This window comes from Poecilia formosa, unplaced genomic scaffold (genome assembly GCF_000485575.1).
Source record: "Poecilia formosa unplaced genomic scaffold, Poecilia_formosa-5.1.2 Scaffold239, whole genome shotgun sequence".
NCBI classification, from domain to species: domain Eukaryota; kingdom Metazoa; phylum Chordata; class Actinopteri; order Cyprinodontiformes; family Poeciliidae; genus Poecilia; species Poecilia formosa.
The window spans coordinates 550,751-573,551 of record NW_006800178.1 but is presented as its reverse complement, the minus strand read 5'-3'; the positions used below and the strand labels follow the sequence as shown (position 1 = coordinate 573,551).

Here is a 22,801-nt window from a genome sequence, read left to right as displayed (position 1 = left end):
TTTCAACGTTGATGCTCTTACTGTCAGAATATATGGAAGAATAAGTCAGAAGAATCACAAAGCAAACTGCTCTTTGTGAGGGCATATGGACTCTTCATTCATGGTGCTACTTTTAAACAGGAAGTGGGACTTGAACACAAATGTAGAAGGTTCCAGCCCAGAAGGTCAAACCTTCACCTTCCAAGTCTGTCATGATGAAATGAGCTACATTTGAAAACGTTGACAGTCTTTTGGAAATCTTGCATGTGATGTAATATTCTCTGTGTGATGCATACACAGACGGATGTCCACAGCTACAAATGCTAACCGTGCTAATCACTGATACAGAATAACGTAAAGGCAATTTAAAATGCCAACTTTTTGTTCAAAGTCACATGAACAAACAACCTGCTTAATTAGGCGAGCCGTTGGCTCAGTTAGCTAGCCTGCGGTCTGCTGCTTAATAAACCACCAAAACAGTCTGGTGGAGCATTAGTGGGTTAACTAGCTGAGCTCACTGTTAACTCATTATGTTCAACAAACTGGTAGGAGATGATCTGATCTGATTGTCTTGCTTGAAGCGGCCATCAGAAGATGGGTCCACTATGGTCATGAAGGGATGGGCATGGTCAGTATCAATACTCGGGTATGCTCTGGTGTTTAAAGAAGTGGCCCAAAGTATGGCAGGAAAATCTCCCCCACATCATTAACCCCCAGCTGCAGCCTGAACTGGAGTTGCAAGGCCCTAACATTTGAATGTTGCTCTGAATTGAAGACTCATTAGACCAGGCAAGTCTGAGTCGTTCTGTGACAATGTTTGTGATCCAGCCGGAGCTGTAGCCCGGTGCTAAATGGCACCTGGTACTTCAGGGTTCTACGTGTTGTGTGTTCAGACGGATTTTGCATACCTTGGTTATAACGAGTGGTTATTTGCAGATCGTTGCCGTTTTATCCTCTTAAACCAGCCTACCAATTCTCCATCTGACCTCTGACACCAGAGAGGTATTGTTGACCACACAACTGCTGCCCAGTGTATATTTTCTCATTTTCAGACTTTTCTCTTTAAAGCAGAGGGATGGTTGTGGGTGGAAGTCCCTGTAGATCAGCAGTTTCTGAAATATTCTGACCAGCCTGTCTGGCACAAACAGTCAGTCCCTTAAATTCCCTTTCTTCCTCATTCTGTCTTCATCACCACGTCTGGATGCGTGAATGGATTATTTAGATGGCTTGTGGCTGGCCGAGTCACTATTTTTGCTACCACCCATTTGAACAGGTGCTACTAATAAATTGGCGAGTGAAGGTACAAATATTAATCACAAAAATACTATGTACTACAGTAAAATCTTCTTCTTTCTAGCATTTCTTTCAGATTGTATATCTTTTTCTAAAAGGACACAGAGCTCTGCAGAACTAGCTCGTCTCTTTTTATCTCCAGCCTCAGTTTTCCACAGCAGCAGCAGCAGAACTGTTTGTCTCTCTTTAATTCCACACAGATGTAAAGTCCCTCTGGCTGCCGGTGCCGTATTACTGCGTGGCCCTCCTTCTTGGAAAATGTAGTCTCATGTCTTCGTAGCCATTTTTTCTTTTATTATTCTTTTATTTTTCCTTGCCGTGTTTATCCTCGGAGCTGCATCACTCTAGCCAAGCCACCCTGTCTGTTTTTTCTTCTGTCTCACTGTGTCTGTCCCTCATGGAGAGGCAGGTCCTGGCTGAGCAGCTGGAGATCAGGACGGACGGTTTGACTGCATTGAGTGGAGGCAGAATCGCCTTTTCCCTATTTCCCTACAAATTTAATTAATTTGAGATTTCAATTTATCAATATCTGTAAAAGGATCCTGGCATGGAGGTTGTTTGACTCTGGAAATGCCTGCATCCTTATTGTTAGAGTCCTTGGCTAATTCCACTGTATATTCTCTTAAAGTACCTATGTTATAAATTATGTCTTTTTAGTATTATGCTAAAAATGTTGGTGTGTCATAGACTCTACTTTTTTAATGTGCATTTGGTAGATCCGAGCCCTAAGTATGTTTTACCAGGTTGGCTTTGAAGAGAGGTTTTGTTGAGCCCTTAAATATCGTTCCTCCTTCAGACTGCCCTGTTAATGTCTTCGCTTTAATTAAATCTTAACTCTCTTTCACAGAACCAATATGGCTTCCAAGCTTATCAGTTCATATGTCAAATGCTTACAGCTCGGTCACTGTGTGGCCTTGACGGTGACAGCGGTTTGTTGACAACTCTTAACCTTAAAAATGTCATAACAATTCATCCAAATGTTATTTTATAGACTTTCAAACCACACCTAAGTTTATGCTTAATAGTAATTATTTATACTGGAGTGTGTAGCTACAGTCAGTTTTGGTCACATCTATGCTAATCCACTCATGCGCTAATAGCAGAGCAGAGGTTTTGTTTAACGTTTTTGCTATTTTTAAAAGCTCTTTCCTCACTTGGCTTTCCCTATGTGCATTTTTTCAGATAAATTTGAAAACGCTAATTTACTTAGACATTTATTCTCGTGCTCTTATTTTGAAGTGTGTGAAGACTCTTTATGCAGAAGTTCCATTTCCTCTCTTCGTGTTTTTTTTTTCTCTTAATTTTTTTTTTTCCCACAAAAATTTATTTTGAACAAGAAACGTATAGAAACAAAACATAAATACAGTACCTATGGGCATTATACAACATGTAAATTATAGCATCAAAATGAAATTTGTGCTCGAGGGTTACCGTCTTCCAAGAGCAGAGATCATTTGAATTGAAGTTAGCACTTTAGCATCATCTTTCGCCAAATACTGGATTGGTTTAATGCTTTAACATTAGTGGAACTAGTGTTTATGATTAGTGCTTTAGGATAACAAACTTTTTAGCTGGCAGCGCCCACCACTGCTCACAGTAAAGCATATGTTAGGCCCGGCCCAAACGAGGAGACCGGAGTGGGACTCTTAAGAGTTGCCGTCTCTGTCTCTCAGTTCTGTTGGACCAGTCGGCATCATATGCTGCATTCAGAGCATCAATAATGGTTAGTGTTGAGGCTATATGGCTCAGAATCAACTACATCAGAAGCCATGAATGTTTGTTGAATGTAGTTTGAGTCCTGCATAGTAAAAAGAAAACGAGCTATAGCCTGTATGTTAATTTGTGTGACCCTAAATGATCCTAAACCTTCCACTCCCACAGATGTGTGAAGGAGAGGACGGTGACTGTAGCTTATCAACGTGACAAAGTGGGGATTGGTCGACTCTTTTCAAAGTGAATGTTGACACTAGACCTTTGGACTGTGCTTTTGTAAATTTGTGCGTTTTGCCAGGTGATTTGTTGATGTTATAATTGTGTCGTCACAAATGCACTTTCTGACATTCTGCAGCCTCTGCATGGCTATCTGAGCCCTGTCTGAATAAAAGTTAGTTTTTAATTTAAAACTAATGAAATGGTTAGAGGAAAATGTTTTTCATACATTCTTTAATTGTTCTTATTGATCGGCAGGTGATGGATGACGGATCGCAGTGTGTGTGAGCCAGAAGGTTAAAGCTGTCCAGCCTGCCGGCCACATACCGATGGACTGATTAAAAGTGTTAACCTAACCTGAAGTTACCTCACTGCACAACAAATCCTGCTTTGTAGTTCATTGAGGTCGTGTTGCAGTGGAAATTGTGCCCTGAGTTTTGCCTTGCAGGCCTTTCTGTCTGAGCTGCTGATGTATGATGAAGGTGATGTGATGGCTTTGTGTGGGTGGAACAAAGTGAGAGTGTGTATGGGGTCTGTTGGCCGGTTGGTTGGCTTGGTTTGAAACACCAGTTAAGAGGAGTGTGTGTGTGTGTGTGTGTGTGTGTGTGTGTGTGTGTATGTGTATGTGAAGCCATGGGTGTGTGTGGTTCTGTGATGGCTTGCAGCATGTCTGCACTGTTTTTCGGCGCTGGCTCCTCCGCATGTGAAAACACACTCCAACCTGAAGCCGGTCCAGACCAAACCTCGCGGCTGCCCTTCGCATCCCAGCAGCGCTCCAGCGCAGACGGAAAGTATGTGAGGCTTCTGTCAGCCAGTGGGTTCTGGGTCCAAACCCTGCTGAAGAAGGGCAGAGAGGTCGGAGGTTATTTACAGGATTCATGAGCTGGTGAATAAAAACGGAGTGGAGTACTCTTCATGCTGGATGTTTGCTCCACACTGAATGTTTTTAAAATGAGTGGAAAGGAAACGAGGATGGCGTTCCCTCCAGCCTTCCTTCACCGTCTGTCATGTCGGTGTCTCTCAGTGGGACGAGTCTGCCCAACAGTTTTTGCTTCTGCTAAAAAAAATAAATAAAAAAAAAAAAATATTTCCTGCTTTAACTGGCTGGGCGTGCTGCGTGCTTTGGAGAGACGTTATGCTAGGATATTTCCAGTAGCTTAATATGGAACGCTGACTCATAACTGGCCTGGCTTATTAAATTAACACTGGCCTTAGAGGCACGTTGCCTAACATAACTCTTCCTCACTGATTTCAAAGGGTTGACTGCAGCATCTTGTCCAGAATCCTCTTAATGAACAGTTTAAGAGTTTTTGTGTGAGAAAATGTGTGAATACCTGATACCCCCCTCTAAAAAATGCTCAGAACTAATTTGATGTTTAGTTTAAACATCAAATGTTTAATACATGTAGTGGAAATGTCTGAAACTACAGCAGAAGCTAACATCTGAAGCCTTCGTTATCTCCACTCTTGGGAGCGGCGGGTGCACTCAGTCGGCGCCAAGGAAAATAAACGTTGCTCCAATGGAGGAATCATCCAAATCATTTCATATTTGGTATCTCTTGCTATAGGAGGGCACATTTTTAGGGAAGAAAACTCAGACAGAATTGCAGAATTGGAACGCACAATAAAATGCAGAATTTCACAGAATTTGCAGGTATTCAGTGATTTCTGTACTAATTTGGTCATTGCAGCTCCCGTACCTGGTTCATTCACGTTAAGAAATATGGTTAAAATGGGTAAAGTGGAATTTAGAAAAATGAAATGGATTTTGAAGGACCCTAGTTTTTCTTCTGCTTTCCAAAGTTCCTCTGAATGGAGTGACAACTTCCCCACTTTACTGATTCCCTGAAGTGTGCTCAGATTCTGCTTGCTTTAGACAAAATAATATTGTAAAACATTTAGATGGGAGATTTTAGATGGCCCTGGACAGAGATGTATAAAGATGTTACAAGCTGTTAGTTGCTTTTCTGCGTTGTTTGGTCGGCTCCAGCCTGTGGTAAATCTGTGTGGAAGCCGCAACCGGTGATTTGTCTGAACCAAATTTACGTGAAAGCTGAAAGTGATTTTTGTGTGTCATCTGAAAAGATTTTTTTTTGGAGAATTGTCAAAGAATCCGAAAATCCAACAGATTTTGTCATTTATTCCTTCGCTCCTCTTTCCTGTTGTCTGGGTGGTTGGAGCGGGTCTCTGGTTCCTGCTGCAGATGTTGTTTCTGGCAGGGAGTGCTGCAGAAGTGGAAAGCTTTATTACTGTTCCTGTGAAATAGTATGTTTGGGTGACGCTGTGTAGCTTGAGGGGAAAGTTCTACTGTTTGAACCGCAGTCCTGTAACTGTAGCTAAAAATGGTCTGTTTTTGAAAAGTTCTGTTTGTGGGGGGATTCGTGTCATCAGTGTGGTGGGTCTTTGGAACAAATTGTGGTTGGGTGGATGGATAAAGGTAACACCATCACTCTCTAGTAGAAAAGCAGCAGTCTACATGCTGCTGATGGTTTCTCATTCTGAATGAATAAAGCAGCTAGAAAACCAGATATTTTTCACGTATGGCTTTATCTGAGGCAGATTCCTCAGATGTCAGGTGACTCTGACACGCTTCTAATTGTAAACATTTGTAAAAAATGATGGAACATTAACAGACTGATACCGCATTCAGTTATCGAGCTTCTGTCAAAATTGATTGCGTGAACTTCAGCTGACATTTTCCTGGGTTCCTAGCAGCCTGAGAATAACGTGGAAAGTATTTTTGTACTGATCAAATCAGTTGGCTGAAGAATAAATGGAATATATCCAACTGTGATTGAGTTTCAAGAATTTCCATATGGTTAGTCCATCCAAACGGCTAAATAAATGATCAATGTGCAGGACGTCTGTGAATACTGAATTATAAGATGGTGCATTGTTGTCACTGATTAAAACCGGCTAGTTTTCCTTTGATTGGTGAACAAACGACCTCAAAAACCAGGATTTTCATTTCCTCTTTGTTAAACTTAATGAACGCCCTCCATCATTCGATTCATCACTTGTTTGATATAATCCCAAATTTTGGAAATTCTTTTTCTTACCTTTAGAGATTTTTCTTTGTCATTCTTCATCGTATGTAGCGTTCAGGGACTGTGGGCTTTAGATGGCTGCTACAGCTAACAGTCTGTTTTTGTTTTTGCTTCAGTCTCGGGGCTCCAGCTGAGGGCTGCGTTAACGGCTTCTGGTTGTTTTAGAACAAAATAAATAAAACTTACTTCCAACATTCTCTTCATGTCAAGGTAGCTCTTCCTCATATGTTCATTTAGAAAAATGTAAAGTGTTCATCTTTTTTTTTTTTCAATTTTAATGTTAAGATTTTTAGATCTTTACAGGATTTTAACTGACGTAGCATCATACACAGACACGAGATGGAGGAAGTCTCATGAGAAAATGTTTTTTGGCATTATTTGGATTTTTTTTTCTTTTGTGGAAAAACATAGTCAAGAAAACTGAAGCACAGTAGCCGTGTTTCCATCAACTTCTCATGTGAATTTGAAACAAACTTTTGAAATGCAGCCAAAAAAGGAAAATGGACAAAAGGCAAATACGAATTGGCCATTTTTCCATCTGCTGGTTTGGAGCGAATCAACCAGGCTACTCAATGCATGAGTTCATCAGATGTTGACGCTACACATGGCTGTAATCAACAGGATGTAGAGGTTGTAAACTCTCATGGACCAAACATCTCAGAAAAGCCAAACCTCTGAGCTGGAGGTTTGGACTACGAGTCTTGTGCCTCTGGTAAGGCACAGACCCAAGAGGGACTCTGTTGGACCTTATTCAGCAGATGTGTTTCCATCTCCCCTTTAGCGCATTAACTCTTTGTCTGAGAAGCCAGAAAACACCTCAACTGAGTGGAAAAACATTTATTTGTAAAATTGAGGTGGTTGGTTGTATTTTTGTTGCTTCCATCGACCTTTTCAAGTGAATTGCTCTAAAATTTGCATTAAAAACTTTGATGGAAAATTTGGTTACTAATTTTTGTCGCCAATACTCACCACAAATTTCTTGGACAGACAATTGAGTAGAATTGGAATCTCAGACCTCAAGGAAAACCAAGAAAGATGATCAATACTTCTGTAACCATCGGTAAACGTTAATATGTAGACATAAAAGTAAACTCAGAGTTTTGCTCCATCCTTCCATCACTGAATGAGATCTTGAAGCTCCTCTGCTGGAGGGTTAGGGGTACTTCCTGCCTTAGTCATTAGATAACATCAAAGCTTAGCTTTAACTGCGTTCTACTGGTTAGATCTGAACAGACTGAGACCATAGTTGGGGTGCAGCTACTGCGGCCAGTGGGCCAACATGATAAACGGTCGCTCACGCACGCATCCTGATTGCAGCAGCAAATTAACCAAGTAACTCGGTGACCTTGCCGTGGGTTTATGAGGCGGTGCTCGCTGTGTGTCAGAGCAGCTTTTGAGGTTGCTGGATTCCTCCTGACAGCTCTGCAGTGCGGCTGATCACAGTGCAGCGGCAAACGGGTGAAGCTCTTCAGAGCAGAAACCATCTCATGTTCCCAAACGGGTTCCGGGGCAGCGTGGATTCACCTCCTGAGCATCGTGTTAAGAGGACATTTATCTCAGCTTCTCTGCCCGTGTCGACTCCCTTCCAGAGCATGTGATCATCCAAGTGTTTACCTGGCAGCTGGAACTAATTTTACACAAAGCTGGTGTTTCGTCTTCATGCCCCAAATACCAATGATCAGCTAAGAGTTGTAAACTATATGGAGAATAAAGGAAGAAAATGTCCCAGAACTTGGTGCGCTTCCTGCCTGATTTTTTTGGGGCAACAATCCAAACCAAAAATGGTTCTAGAGATGGTTGGGGGGAAAAAAACTCTACTTTTGGCCCCTAGGTTTCCCTGCAGAGCTGAAACAGGAACACAAGGATAGGAAATATTGTGCTCGCTTGTGTGTGCATGCGTATCTGCGTAGTGTGTGTGTCAGGAGTTAGCTTTGCCGGACTGGATGGGAAGGAAACTCGGTGACGCATGGTCAGAAGAGCTCCTCAAAACATGAAGTTACACTGATATAGAGGATTGTGTAATGTTTACACTGTTGTAACATTCCAGCCTTTGTGTTATGCTGCACAGAATAACACAAAGAAGTGCATATTTGTGAAGTATATTTGTTATCAGATACCTGAACTGAGCGTTTGCTTTCAGTCCCCTTTACTCTCATACCCTTAAATAGAATTCAGGGCAGATTTTTGCATTGACCTCTCAGGCCCTCCAGCGCAGCCAGTCTGAGCCTAACTGGAGTAAAAAAGAAAAAAAAAAGCATGCAGCAGATATCCCTCGGGGTGCGTTCACTCTGCAGCCTGTAATCTGACCTGACTGCTCATCTCGTCAGGACTGTACTGGTTTAGTTGGGGGGGCTAACTGGTTACCAGGCAGAACAGTTTGTTGCTAGCTGAGCTGCTCGTATGGAAGAATGTCCCTTCAGTGAAACTGTTGGCCTCGTTTCAGCTGCAGCAGGTGCAAACTGAGCTGTTGGAGCTACTCAGGGTAAAATCTTGTGTGTGTGGATGTCCTTCAGCTGATGCAGACTAAACTGTCTGCTTACAAAAGATGAACTGTTCTGCCCACACACACACACACACACACACACGCATTCACACACCGGTGCTTCTACCATTCCCACCTCCCACCTTTACTGTTATTCATGTGAAAATATACCTCTAATTTAAACATGTAAGCACATTAAAATTAAAACTGCATCTACACCATAATGAGCTGGTAGCTTATGAAGAATTGTGGGCCAGTTATGATAAAACTGCATTAAAAAGATCAGGCTGTTTGGGAGGCAATAGTCTTACTAAGAAACTTATGAGTAACTTTTTTATCGTTATTCTGAAAGGGACAGAGACGGTATTAGAAGAAGCAAGCAGAGTTTTAGAAAGCCTGGAGGAACTTGGCCACTGCGTCTTTCTCTTTGGATGGTTATCATTGGAATGAAGGAAAACTTGTTGGATAATTCCCCGGCAGGTTGACAATGCCAGGGTCACTTTATTGACTTTGTGACTTTTATTGAAGTGACTGTGGAGACACAGAGGCTTCAGAGCTGGCGGACTGCACTGAGGATTGGTTTATTGGGCCATAATCTGTGACAAATGATTCCGTAATATTATTCAAAGTGAATTGGCTTCATTGGCTGGTTTGGATGTAAATGGAAAAATGGAAGATTTAAAAAAAAAAAAAAAAACATGACTGATCCTGTCAATTGCACAGTTTGAAGTTTTGTGTAAATAAGCTGCTCTTTGATGGGTTTTAAAATAGCCTAAAGCTAACTTAATAAAAGATAAAGACTAACTGAAGAAGTTTGGGGAAAGTAAAACAGCTGTAATCTGTGAATAATTGAGATCTATAAACGGTTAACACTTCCTGCTGGAGTTCAAACTCCAGATACACCTTAGTGTCCGTTAATATGGGAAACTGTCTTCCTTGTCTCTGTTCTTGGAGGCACAGCCAATCAGCACCAAGGAAATCAAACGGGATTTGCTGCTTTGCAAACAATAGTCAGTAGCGTGCCGACTGGCATTACGCCGAGCTACTTCTGATTAATAAACCTGCATTTTCTGTTGAATATTTTAGATATTCTCTACGGAATCATCTGCAAGTAGGTTAATTTTCTGCTAGTAAGTCAGCGTTTTCCACAGAAAAATCCACAAATAGGTGAATCTGAACAGTGAGTAGATGGGAGTCCACTGTACCAAGACAGGAGAAGAAGCTCCCTGCCAACACCAGGTGGTTGTAACTGCAGGACGTTTCCATGATTCAGTTTTAAAATGGTAGTAACTGGATAAACTGTGGTTGTAGGAAACTATACCGCCTCAGCGACACAAGTTCTTGTTCTGGAGTCTCGTGTTGACTGCAGTAAACAAACAGTGGCTCCATTTATCTGTCCTTAATATCCTAACGAGGGCAATTTCCCCCTTCACCCCCCACAAACACATTTAGCTACACCTCACTGCTCAGGCTGCGTCTATCTGAGATGCAGCAAAGCCTCATGTCCATGTAGCAGGGGTGGAGACCCGGATGCCCGCTATATGGAAGTGAAACATATGAAATGATTTGGCAATGAATCAGATATGAAGCAATGCCCTACATAGTTTTAAAGTAGATACTTCTAGCCTGTTGTCAAAGGAAATCATGACTAAGTATTGCCAACACAGCCCTCCAGCAGTGGATCACAGTTTTACTACAAGAGGACTAACGGAGGTAAGACTATTGTTTCCAATTGGAGAGTTAAAAGCCTTTGTCTTGGCAAGCTGGCTTCTTTTGTAATAACCTTTCAAGTGGTCTGTTGGGTAATAGAAGAGTCATCAATCTGCCGAGGAGGAGAGACCAGGCTGCAGCACTTCACAAACACAACACTAATAAATAGAGATTCTAAAATTAACCCATTTAATGAACTGAGATCAGACATGTTGGTCAGGAGTAATCTGGGAAAATATGCATGACGAGAACTAAAGATATTCCTTATGACTCAACAAAGAGCTTTTACAGCTTGGCTGCATTAAAAACAAAATAAATCCGACTTGCAGTAAGAGGAGGAGTGAACGAATTTAAAGAGCAGATTATTTTCCCAGCATTTTGGCCCGAATAAAAACGATTTTGCTTCAGATTCTTTAACAGAATAATTTTCTGATTGTTTTATTCTGCTATGTAATGTGTTGACTGTTGCTGGTTGCCATGGAAGTCGGCCGACTGGCTTTTGCTCCCACCAACATAATAGAGTAAAGGCCAGGACGTCGGTGGGCTGGGATTTTATGTTTGGGCTTGATGAGGAATTGGAGGCAAACCAGCAAAGTGAGGCAGTGATTGGTAAACTGTAACAACAAAACAAGTAACAATACATGAAATTGGGAAAGAACAAACATTCCAGTAAAAATCAGTCTCCTTAGTTCACACGTTTTGATGGTGATCGCTAAACATGTCTGACGTAGTGAGATTAAAATGCTGCTGCCAGCTAATAAGGCATAACCAGTACATCACAGAGGTTAAATATGTTAGTTAGGCTGTAGTCATTCCAAAGTTAAGTTGCACACTGCACAGAATATTATTTTAGCCAAGTTAATTACTCTCTTTAATAGTCACACTAACTAGTCTGCTGTTTTTTGTCCACCGCCAGATATGCTAAACCTTGTAGCTTGTTGGTACATTTGTTTTGAAGGTGTGTTACCTTAATAAAAGTATGAGGTGGTGTGTGTCTATGGTTGACAAGCTGTGACAGGCTGTGTTTTCAGCACTGGACATATTTCCAAACAGCTGACTGTTTTTTTTGTTTGTTTGTTTGTTTTATAGAGGGAAAAGTACAGTTTCATTGTTTTTCTGACGCTAGCTGACTGGTGCCATGCAGCAATGGCTGGTCTTGGGGAAGCTCCATGTTTTGCTTCATATGACTGCATATAGAAGTGAACTGTCTCCGATTTGTCCTTTTGAAGAGACGTTAAACATGGTAAATGTTCAACCAGAGCCAAGACTGGCTCACGTTATTGAGGCTAATTCTTCCTGGTGAAAAAAATAAATCAAACGCAGGATAGCGACGCTATTAGCGACTGCTATCTACCGAAAATATAAAGATGTGGGAGAAACTTAGCATTAACTATTTAGAATATGTCACACAAATTGTATTAAAATTGACCTTTAATGTAATGATAACCCCTATTCTATTGACCCCAACATTCTTGGAATTCCAATCATATTCTTACAGAGAATTCCTTGGAATTCTGAATCGGTAGAATCAATCCATCAGTTAGTTTCCACATCAGCATTTAACTTTAAAGGAATATCTGTAGTAGAAAATCCCTACTAGATTTGAATCAAAGCATTACACCACCAGATCATGGTCAGCCACGCAGTAGCATTATTGACCAATTCCTCCACATACTTTCCTGTCAAGTAATCAATTTCAGCAGCAGGATGAGGAAGTGTTTTCCTGACGCATCGTTTTTATTTTTGAAGGGAGATGGAACTTTGACATTGCCATATCAGTCCAGCAGTGTCCACCGCCATGAACTGGCTTTGTGGGGCTTGCGTTGCTATAGAAACTGAATCTGTTGTGTGGCAGTTGAACCGGCTTGGTTCCCTGGAGGTCAGGGGTCAAAACTTCTGGGCACCCAGTGTCCTGCAACTATACTATCAACTAAGTGATCTGCTGTAGAGCTGAGCTGAACTCGACGATAAGAACAGTTTATCTCAATTTATTTTCAGTGGAAAATAATAAACACACTCAAACATTCATGCTCCAGTAGGCAGATCGGTACGGAGGTTGATGTTAAACGCCACGCTTAAGGAAGGATGCTGGAAGTGAAACCACAGCTGAGCCACAGAAACCAGTATTTGGTGTTTGGCTGCATTAACCACAAACAGGCTCTGATATCTGAACATGACTTCAGGTCCGTTCCCAGGGGCAACAACTACATACTCTGAGGTGTTCGAGGGCACCACTGTGTGCTGTGCTAGTGAGCACATAATGGTGCTCTGTAGCACATGGGGTTCTACACAGTGAAACCATCTTTTTTCACCACTGTGTGGTCTGGTGGGTCTCTGTAACCCCGGTAACAGATGAAGAAGGTTCCCCTTCCTGACTTATCGAAAATTTAGCTTTACTGCGACAGTGAGAATCACACTAGGCTGCTGATGTCCTCATGAGCGCTACATTTGCTATGACAATGTTGTTATTGGTAGTTCAGCCTTTAGCTACCAATCACATGGGAGCTGCTAATGTTTTTATCTTATGAGTAGGGCTGTGTGTGTGTGTGCGTGTGCGTGTGTGTGTGTGTGTGTGTGTTCTCCCCTGTCATGTGAAGTGATTATTTTTTTTATGCATTTGCACAACCTGGTTAGTATGTGGAGGGACTGCCCCCTCACACACACCACACACACACACACACACACACGCACACATGCACATGCACAGTCGTCTCTCTCTTTGTGGGGTCTTTCCATAGACTTCCATTCATTTCTATAGCCTTACCCTAACCAAAACTCAATTCACACTTTAGTCCTAAACCTGACCCCTAACCCACCTTTCCCCTCGTGGGAACCAGGATTTGTGCCCACAACGAACAGTAGCCCACAACAACCGCACACTGTAGATGGAAAAAGGTCCCCACAAGGATATAAAAACATGGTGCACGCACGCACACACACACACCCATGAGAGAAGTTCACTGCAAAACCCTGGAAAACATAATTACAGCGTCTCTCACGCAGTCTGCCGCTTTCTGTCTGAATTACTCAATGAGAGGCCCACAGCTGATGAAGCTGTGACAGGGAGAGCAGCGGTGATTTAGCGGGACGTCGGCTGAACAAGTGAACACAGATGTAGAAGGAAATGAGACCAGAGCCGAAGGGGGAAAGCCTGCAGAGCAGCTTCAAAGGAGAGGAGTGGGTCAGAAACACACACTGTGGGGAAAGGAGACGCAAACTACGGCAACGCAACGTTGTGGCTTGTCACTTATTTTTAGGTCACACGCATCCAGCTTGGTCACCATGAAAGGAACACACACTGGTGCCACCTGCTGACAGTATATTTAGTGTATAGACAGCTGCGTGTCTCTGAACATTTTTGTTACCTCATTAGAACATTTTCTAGTTTTATCTCCACCTTGTTGTAGCCTGCAGGCCTCTCACAGCCTTCTGGCTTCTATTTAAGGCTTTTAAATGTACTGGTCAGGGTAAGGGTTAGAGTGTTTGCATACAGTGGAATACCAGGCCTGCAATCAACCTGCTTTTGAAGTTTAAATATTAAAATACTACCATTAGTAGCTTCCTATTAAGGTTTAGAGCTCAACTTGCTGATAAACTGCATGGTAAAAAACTCATGGCTCCCTTGTTGCAGTGGGAACCAGGGACTTGGGAACAAGTCAGTGTTGGAGTTATAGATTCTGTTTATCTTTGTGAGAAGTCATTAAAAATCATGCTGCACCATGATCCTCCTCCTACATGCTGTTGTCTTCTTTTTCATGGTTTGTGTCAGTGGCAACATTGGGTTGACGATCGTGTGACTCGTGTGACGTGAACCAAGTGTTTCTATTGCAGTTTTGCAAAAATAAATCAGTTTTGATACGGCCAAACCACCTCGTCCTGGCGGCAAAACAGTTGATCTAAAACTTTTTGTTTTTTTTCTTTTCAAAATTGTTGTGTTTCCATTAAGCGAAGTTCTTTTCGAAATGTTAAATTGCGCAGTGGTCAATGGAAACACTGCTGCTGGTATTTATCTTTTTTTGTGATGTAACCAAATGTAATGACTTGCTCATCTAAACCTTTGAATTCATGTGTTCTTGTCATGGCTTTTGACTGCCTCCAAAAACATTAGCAAAGCCACTTTTTCACTTTTTCCATGGAGGTGCCACGATGGGAAGAAATCTTGTTGGTAAATTTCCTCTCATTCCACAGACAGCCGATGACAGAATCGTAACAAAGAGGAAAGGAAATGGGTGGTTCTGGTTTTGGTGGTTTACAGTGATTTAAAATGTTTCAAAAATTTACAGTGAAAATAAAGTTGCACTTCTGTTCTGAGGGTATTGATCAAATAAGGGCATTAAGCATCAGAACCACATAAAAAAAAAATGGCAATTGTATTTTCTACTAAAAATAAGTTCACGTTCTGTCTTAAGGAAACCTGAATGTGAAGTTGAAACCTTTTCTCTGCTCTGTGTCTGCAGGGTGACTGAACCGGCGCTCCTGAGCTGTGCTGAGCCGTTTGCAGACCAAAGGTGAGCAGCATTACGCCACACAGATCAGGGTATTTCACACTGCTGCTACTGTTGCGCGTTTTGTGCGAGCGTCAACAGACTTGGCTGAGCATTCCCTCCTGGGACCTGCACCAGTTTCCGTCCCCACCGCTCTGATCCGACTGTAGGAATTCAACAGAGAATCCAGGACAAACATTCATCAGAGTTTTACTAACACTACCTACCCGGTTTAAGTTGAGCAGGGCTGATGTATGTGTATGAGATCTAGAGAGAAGATGTTGTAGTCTGAGGAGCAGCTGATGAGGGAGCAAAACAGGAGAAGCAGAAGTGAATAAATCAGGAAGTGAGGGGAGCTGTGAGGAGGATGAAGAGCAAAAACATACCGATCAAAATGGAGGCATGGAGACTTTTAAGCTAGATTTATTTATATTTTTTTTTAAAACACAATCCTTGAGTGAGAGAAGTTCTGGTTCTGATTCTTAAGAACACGACAGACGTGAAACGGTCATGTAACTACTAGAGATGCACTGATCCACTGTTTTCACTTCCGATACCAATATTGATGTCTGAGGTTTATTGGCTGAATTTATTTATTGGCGTCCATGTTTGGCTAGGGTGATGTCATTTCCTTTTGCGTAATTTGTCTTAGGGCTGGATGACATGGCTGAAAAACTTAAAATGATATAAGCATTTCATTTCAATCGATATCAATAATTATTGATTAGATTTCTGGTTTAAGTATCTAAAATACTGTGAAACCGGTGGCTTGACCTTTACTGTTTTATCCACAGTTTCCTCGTTTTCTTATTTCTGTGCAGCTATGAGACACGGTGGTGAAACCTTAAACTGCTCAACAGGTTGTTGCCAGGTAACCAAGGAGTGAGTTAGTTGATGCCACCATAGCTGGTTGTGAGATTTTGAGCAGCTAAAGCAGCAGTGGTGCCCAAAGTCGGTCCTGGAGGGCCGGCTTCCTGCGTGTTTTAGTTCTCTCCCTGGTTTAACACACCTGGATCCAATGATGGCTTGTTAGAAGCCCTAAGAGGAACATTGACGAGCTGAAACGGTTGTTACTACCAGCAGGGAGAGAACTAAAACATGCAGGATGCCGGGCCTTGAGGACCCACTTTGGACACCACTGAGCTAAAGCCTTTCCTCTGCCTCCATCTTCCAGAATGCCGTTTGGTTCTGGATCTGAGTTCAGCGCCTCTTCTACATGTCAGATATCGAATATTCTCTTACCTACTGGTATTCATCACATGTCTATCACAATATACACTTATTGATTTATTGTCCAGCCATGATCTGACTCTGTTCAACACATTTTGGTCCATGTTTGGACGAACTGTGAACCAATCTTTGAAACCCAACATCACATCCAGATTGCTGTGGTGTTCCTGTGGATGACTGGGAACCAGTTCCTCCAGTCAGATTCTCAAGACTGGCAGGTCTCATACGTTCCACATACCGACGGCTGCTTTTCATATTAACTGCAGACATGTGGCTCAGGTCGTACGCTTCGGTTATTTTGGCTGAGGGATACCAAAAGTATAACTCTTACATTGTTGACATTGTGAATGTCACTAATTCAGCTGGAAAGCAGCTTTAAGCTGGTCGGCAGGCAGCTGCTGGCTGGTTGGTTGGAAAACTGTGAAGTGGTTTCCAGAAGGCGGATCCTAGCTGAGGTATATGGAGCCACATTCATGAGGTTTTGCAGATAATCCCTCCTCTTGTGGGGGGGGGAGTATGCTCTTTAGACTTCTACTTGAGTTCTGTGAAGAAATAAATGTTTCTGTGATTCCTGGAGCTAGCCACATAATATTGTTCCGAGTGTTGAGTGTTGTAAACCGGAGGTTTGATTCCTGCTTATTTAATCAGCAAGTCTTTTGACACACTATAGGGGTCAAGTGGAAATGGCGGAAAATGGTAACAATAGCAAATGTGTTGGATGTTCTTCACCTTACACACCTCACCGGCTGCCAGCGGAGAGTTTTATTCACCACTACAGCCACATCCACACTAAAAAGTGTTGTCACCATGGCATGGTGGTGCTTAGTTATGGTTCATTCAGTGATTGAAAAAAAGATGGATTTTAGCTACTTCAAACTACTCCAACTTAAAAAAAAAAAAAAAAAATGGGTGGATTCTGCTCACTGGCCAGTGAGTCTGTTCATTGCTAGAATGTAGAAATTGTCTGGAAACGGTTTACAGTGTGAAATGACACAAGCGTCTTACATCAGGGGTGTCCAAAGTTGGCCCAGAGGTCATTTAAAACCCTTAGATTGATTTAGCCCCCCCTCCCCCAACCACAATTTAACATTCAGTTATATTAGGCATAACAACACAGGCAGTTGACACAGGTAGACATTTTTATTCCATTTAAAAAGGGTATATAAGTTTTGCTGGCAAAGTAAAATCTTAAAATGTTACATAATTCAATAATGTATGAATCTTTTAATAAGGACACTTTTTGATGTCTTTAATTTAATAGTAAATGGGTCACAAATAAGGAAAATGTCTTTCACAAAAACAAACCTGGGGACGCCTAAACCTGCATCTAATTGGCTTGTTGAACTTCACTAACTGCAGCAAACAAAGAGTGATGCAAATCCTGTCCTGACTGCTGAGACGGGCTGTGTGTGTGTGTGTGTGTGTGTCACAGTCTGTTACATGTCGAGGCGGAGAGAGGCATGTAACACCAACTACACTTCAACTACACGAAACGCACCGCGTTGGTGTGTGCGCTGGGAGCGGGTTCAAAGGTCACAAGGTTTTTTTGTTGTTGTTGTTTTCTCGTGATCATTTCAGCCAGAAATGTTTGTGTCTTTGGAATTGTTCGTCTCTGTAATGAATTCAGCCTCAAACCGAAAGAGCCGTTTATTCAAAAGCGAACACCCTGAAGGCACACACAGAGTGGAGGTGTGGGCTTTGGTGAAGGAGTGCCTCTGTTTGCTCTTTATCAGGGTTAGTTGTGTCTGGCGGTTTTCTGACCGGCCTCTCCACCTTGGTTTCACTTGACAGCAGGAGCTGAGGCTGTTCTTTCTAGTTGCTAACCTGGCTAACAAATCTGGGAAAGGTTATTGTCCAGATGTTTTTCCAACAAACGTTGCTATTGTTTGATACTCTCAGAAAAAAATAATAATCCACTAGAGGTGCAGAAAAAAATCGATTCTATAGAGAATAACAATTTGTAGTCCTGGGAATTCTGACGGATTTAAAATGCTCCAAAATCATTTTTAGATTTTAGTCTGCTTAACTTGTTGTAAAACTTTATTTAAGCCAACTGAATTAATGCCAAGTTTAGTTACAAAAAAAAAAGTTTTTTTCAAAATTGCTGCAAATCTATTTCTGAAATTTTAATTTGCGCAGTTTTATGGTTAAAGGAACCACGGCTAGAGAGCCTCCATGTCCGACCAGAATCTGCATCAGGCCAGCTAAACGTCTCTGGGTCAGCGAAGCAACGGCCACTGACTGCAAAGCAAAACCCGATTGACTGATCGAAATATCAGTCACTATAAACGCTGATGGGATTCAGGCCAGCTCCGCTGTCTGGTGATCAGACTGAAATATCTGATTGGCTCATTACAAAGTGACACAGATTTAGCACATAAAAGTCCAAATAAAACTCATTTTAGACCAAAATATAGACCAGCTGTTTGTATTTTTTACAGTTTCCCCCTGAACAGATTGTCGTGTTTCAGTTGAATTGTACAGGATATGCAGAAAATTAATGGAGAAAAAAAAATAGAGATTAGAAATAATGTTTGACATTGTATAACCTGTCAGTTGAACAGTGTTGTGTACACATTTACTAGATGTTTTACATTTTTATTGCTTTTACAGATTAGTCCTGATTAACATTGTTGGGCTTTTTTTTTGTCATGCAATTGCTTGTTCTAAGTTCTAATATTTGTATTTAATTAATTGTTTTTCATATATTTTTGTTGTCAAATAATCCCAATTTTGTTAATCATGATTGATTTGTAGGAGTAAAGGGTAAAGCATCCAGGGGGTGAAAACGTTTCACAGGCACTCTATATCAAATTCCTTCATTAATCAAGGATGTTTTACTAATATGTTCATATACTAATATTACTTACATAGCCACTAGCTGCTGCCCTGGTGGGTGAGAATCTGATCCAGTAAAGACCCGAGGCAGGACCTGAGACATGCATCATCTTTCGGCATGTTGCTGGTAACCAACAACCTGCGTTACCATAGCAACAGATTCTAAGAAGCTGTCTGTCATATTTATAGAGACGGCAATAAAGGATGTGAGAGCAGCTTTAATGTGTTTCCTGCTTCCCTCCATCATGTAGCTCTGCCTGGTCACCAGCAGCACTGCTGACCTGCTGGGCCCCGATTCTGCAGCCCAACAAAACCAAGCTGTTGTCTTCTGGGGGGGAGGTGTGAGGTGTGGGGTCGAGGGAGTGGCTGAGGGGTTTGTGGGGATGTGGGGGCGCCGTCCCCACCTCTCTGTAAATCCATTCAGCTGTATCAACTTCCTGCTGCCTCCTGTTTGTTTCTGTACGAGTAAAAATAGAACTCATTTGTTCTGTCTGTAAGTGTGTGTGTGTGTGTGTGTGTGTGTGTGTGTGTGTCAGTGTCGCATTACATGGCAGCAGCTGAGTACCTCAGGGATCTGCTGGGTTTTTTTGGGTTGAGGGGCAAATGCACACAAACACACAGCAGTGTGTTGTTTTTGTTAGATATTGTGTGCGTGTGTGTGTGCGTGTGTGTGCTCCGAGATCCTTCCCCTCGGTGTGTGTCAGCTGAGCTCCAGCATAGTGGAACATAAAATCATCCCAGACGGTGTGTTTTCTCTCCGGATTAATCTTCCTTCCTTGTATTGAGAGATGGAGGCAGATGTCGATACGGAGCGGGGAAACCAACAGGAAATGATGTAATCCCAGATGCAGGTCTCAGGGGAAGTGATATAATGGTTGCTGGATCAGCAGGCAGCTCCTCACTCGTCCTCAGCTTCCTGTGCCCCCCGCCCCTCTTCCTGTGTGAGAGGACCTGCACATTCTGCAGTGACATGTGAGCCTGGCCTACAGGATGAACACCACTGGGTCTGCTGCTGCTGCTGCTGCTGCTGCTGCTGCTGCTGCTGCTGCTGCTGCTGAACTTACTTCTGATATCACAACAGTTGAGTTATTACTCATTGCAGCACTTTAGGATTCACAGTTTGGAGTAAAACGCAAACATTTGTGTAACGCAGCTTCAGCTCGGAGGGTTTTAACATAAAATCTCCAAGTGTTTAGTTACGCATAAGACAAGAAGACATGATGTTGGGTTTACATTAGACACTTTTGTAATACCACTCGGATTATATGAATGTCGGTGACCAAAGCAACAAGACGTAGACTTACTTTATCGCCCTTGCACAAACACACATCAGTCAATTTGGCAATAAAATGTCTTTGCTTGGTTACCGACGTACACAACCAAAACAGAAATACTGTTTATGTGCCTTTGGTACATAAACACATATTCAAGTGTTACTGGTGCAGGTTAAAAAATATCTACAATAAATATACAAATAATATATTGCTAAAGATATATGACTTAGCATTTTCAGACAGAAAAATCTCCGATATGGGTTTTCTTTTATTATCCAGTTTTATTTTAGAGGAGAAGAGTAATAATATTCAGTCTGTCTGAAAGAAAGCCCCACCTTTATACTGACAGAAATGTTAAAAAAAAAAGCACAGCAGTCATCATTTTTCAGTTATTGAGATATATTATATTGTAATCCAAATAGTTTTTCTGTGACTTTGACAGTCTTCACTGCTGCATCGTTACAACAGGTAGGGCCAGATTGAAGCTGTGTGTCAGGAAATCATCTCCGCTCTTAATTAAAGCCATGCTCTGTCATCTCCAACGTTCACATTTCTCTGCTGGGGAAAATTAACAAAGACTACAAAAGCTGCTTCCTGCAGAGCAGAGGAGAACAGTGTGCATGAAACGGTTTTTACTACGGATTCACTGTGGGACCTGGCAGGCCACAACACACACACACACACACACACACACCACAGAGCACCTAGCGTCTGGGTGTCACAGCATGAATCCTTTTGCTAATTACAAACCTGTCGCAACACCACAACACAGCACAGGCACCATGTGTGGAGCGTTTACAGAGTCTGGTTCAGCAGGGGAAATCATTGAACACCATGCAGACTGGTTACTAGACTGTTTTTGTAGTGTCAGCAGCAACATGGAGGGTCATAAAGTGTCTGCGGAACGGGCTGGGGTTCTACTAGCATGAGAAAACACTTATACCTGCCTACTTTAATTGTCCAAACACCAAATATACCTTCCTCGGCTTCAGTGCACACAGTGGAAGCCGTCTTAGCAGCACTACCGCAGAAGCCAACATCTACAGGCTGAACTGACTGCATGTCAAGTAGCATTTCTGTGGAGCAGAATTAAAACCGTACAAACGTCCAGACGCTGACCAGGTTTTATTCCCCCCCTCCCTCCCCCCTATATGTAAGGCTACATTATGGTGGGGGGATAATGATGTTTTCAGATGATGGATTGCAGATTCTGTTCAAAGCTGTGGTATAATTTTGGATCATAACTCTGCTTTAAATGTTCTCCCTGACGAGTTCGCTGCGTTCTTTGGTCTTTGTGAAGCCGTTTGTTGGTTAATGTTCCCCCAACAGACATTTAGATTTATTTAGATTTACTGGAGTAGTGGTGTCCTTAGACTGACCGTCAGGTTTAGTCTGACGTAAAATCCCAATAAACTACATTCTGGTTGTGATGTGGCACGAAGTGGGAAACGCTTCAAGTTATGAATGACTATAGAAGGCTCTGTACAAGCTGCTATAGTACATTACATTAGCCTGTGTTGCTAACAGCAGCTAGCGTGCTCACTGATCACAAGACTTTTCTGGGAACAACTGGAGCATGCACACACTGGGTATGACATCATTTCTGGCCTTTTTATACAATTATCTAACTTCCATCTTGGTCTAAAATCAGAACCAACAGGAAGTCAGACTATTCAAATCATAACGTCAATAGTTGAATCTGCGTGTCTGCAGATAAAACAGAGCAGCCGCTTCCAGCTTCAGCGTAATTGAGACAGGATTGAAAGGCACGGACTAAAAAGCCTGTCATGGTTTCAGAAAATGGCCACGATGCAGGGTGTGTGTGAGAATCAAAGGGAAGCATCTCAACTCGCAACCTAAATCACTCCACGCTCCTTTCTTCCTTGGGTTTGATTTATAGCTCTGCTTTGCAAAAAAAGCCCAACATTTGGGCTTAAAAATACTCGACCGTGGTGTGTGTGTGTGTGTGTGCGTGCGCATTTGTGTGTGTGTGTCCTGATATAGAGCCGTGGGAACGGGCCACATTCGGTGCCGCTCGAGGGGACTTTAAAGCCTTCTCTGTTGTTGCTACGCTGTGGCCACAGACCAGTTGAGGCTGTGTGGGTTACTGGGAGCTGCCCAGTACTCACGAGGAAGTTGCTCAAAGGCACACGAGCAGCAGATGTTGGAGGCCAGAACGAGGTGACATGGTTCCAGCTTTCCTTTCAGAGCTGTGTGTGTGAACTTCTAACAGTGTGTGTGTTCTGTTCTTTCTCATCCACATGTCTGTTCCTCGTGTCCCCGTCTGTCCCGTCTGTGTTTTTCTCTGCACGTCTTCATTTCTCCTCCTCCGAGAGGAGCACAGACTGGAGTATGTTCCACTCTCCCTCCTCTCCTCCTCTCTTCCCTTCGCCTGCCTCTCTCTGAATGACGGCTGCACCTCACACATCATGCAGCAGCAGCAGCAGCACATTCCTCTGGAGAACTGAAGAGGAGCAAACAGATCCACAACTCAGCAGGAAATTAGAGACACTTCCACCGTGTGGATGTGAAAAA

At 42.4% G+C, this 22,801-nt stretch overlaps 1 protein-coding gene across 3 annotated transcripts in view; it reads left to right on the top strand.

Annotated features, from left to right (window-relative positions):
- The window catches only part of LOC103149932 (ras-associated and pleckstrin homology domains-containing protein 1-like), a 73,046-nt gene that overhangs the window by 22,588 nt on the left and 27,657 nt on the right, over positions 1 to 22,801 (top strand). For all 3 annotated transcript variants that reach the window (XM_007569314.2, XM_007569311.2, XM_007569312.2), the window contains exon 2: positions 14,898 to 14,948. The gene's annotated coding sequence lies outside the window, so the exon portion shown is untranslated. The remainder of the gene's footprint in view (positions 1 to 14,897; positions 14,949 to 22,801) is intronic.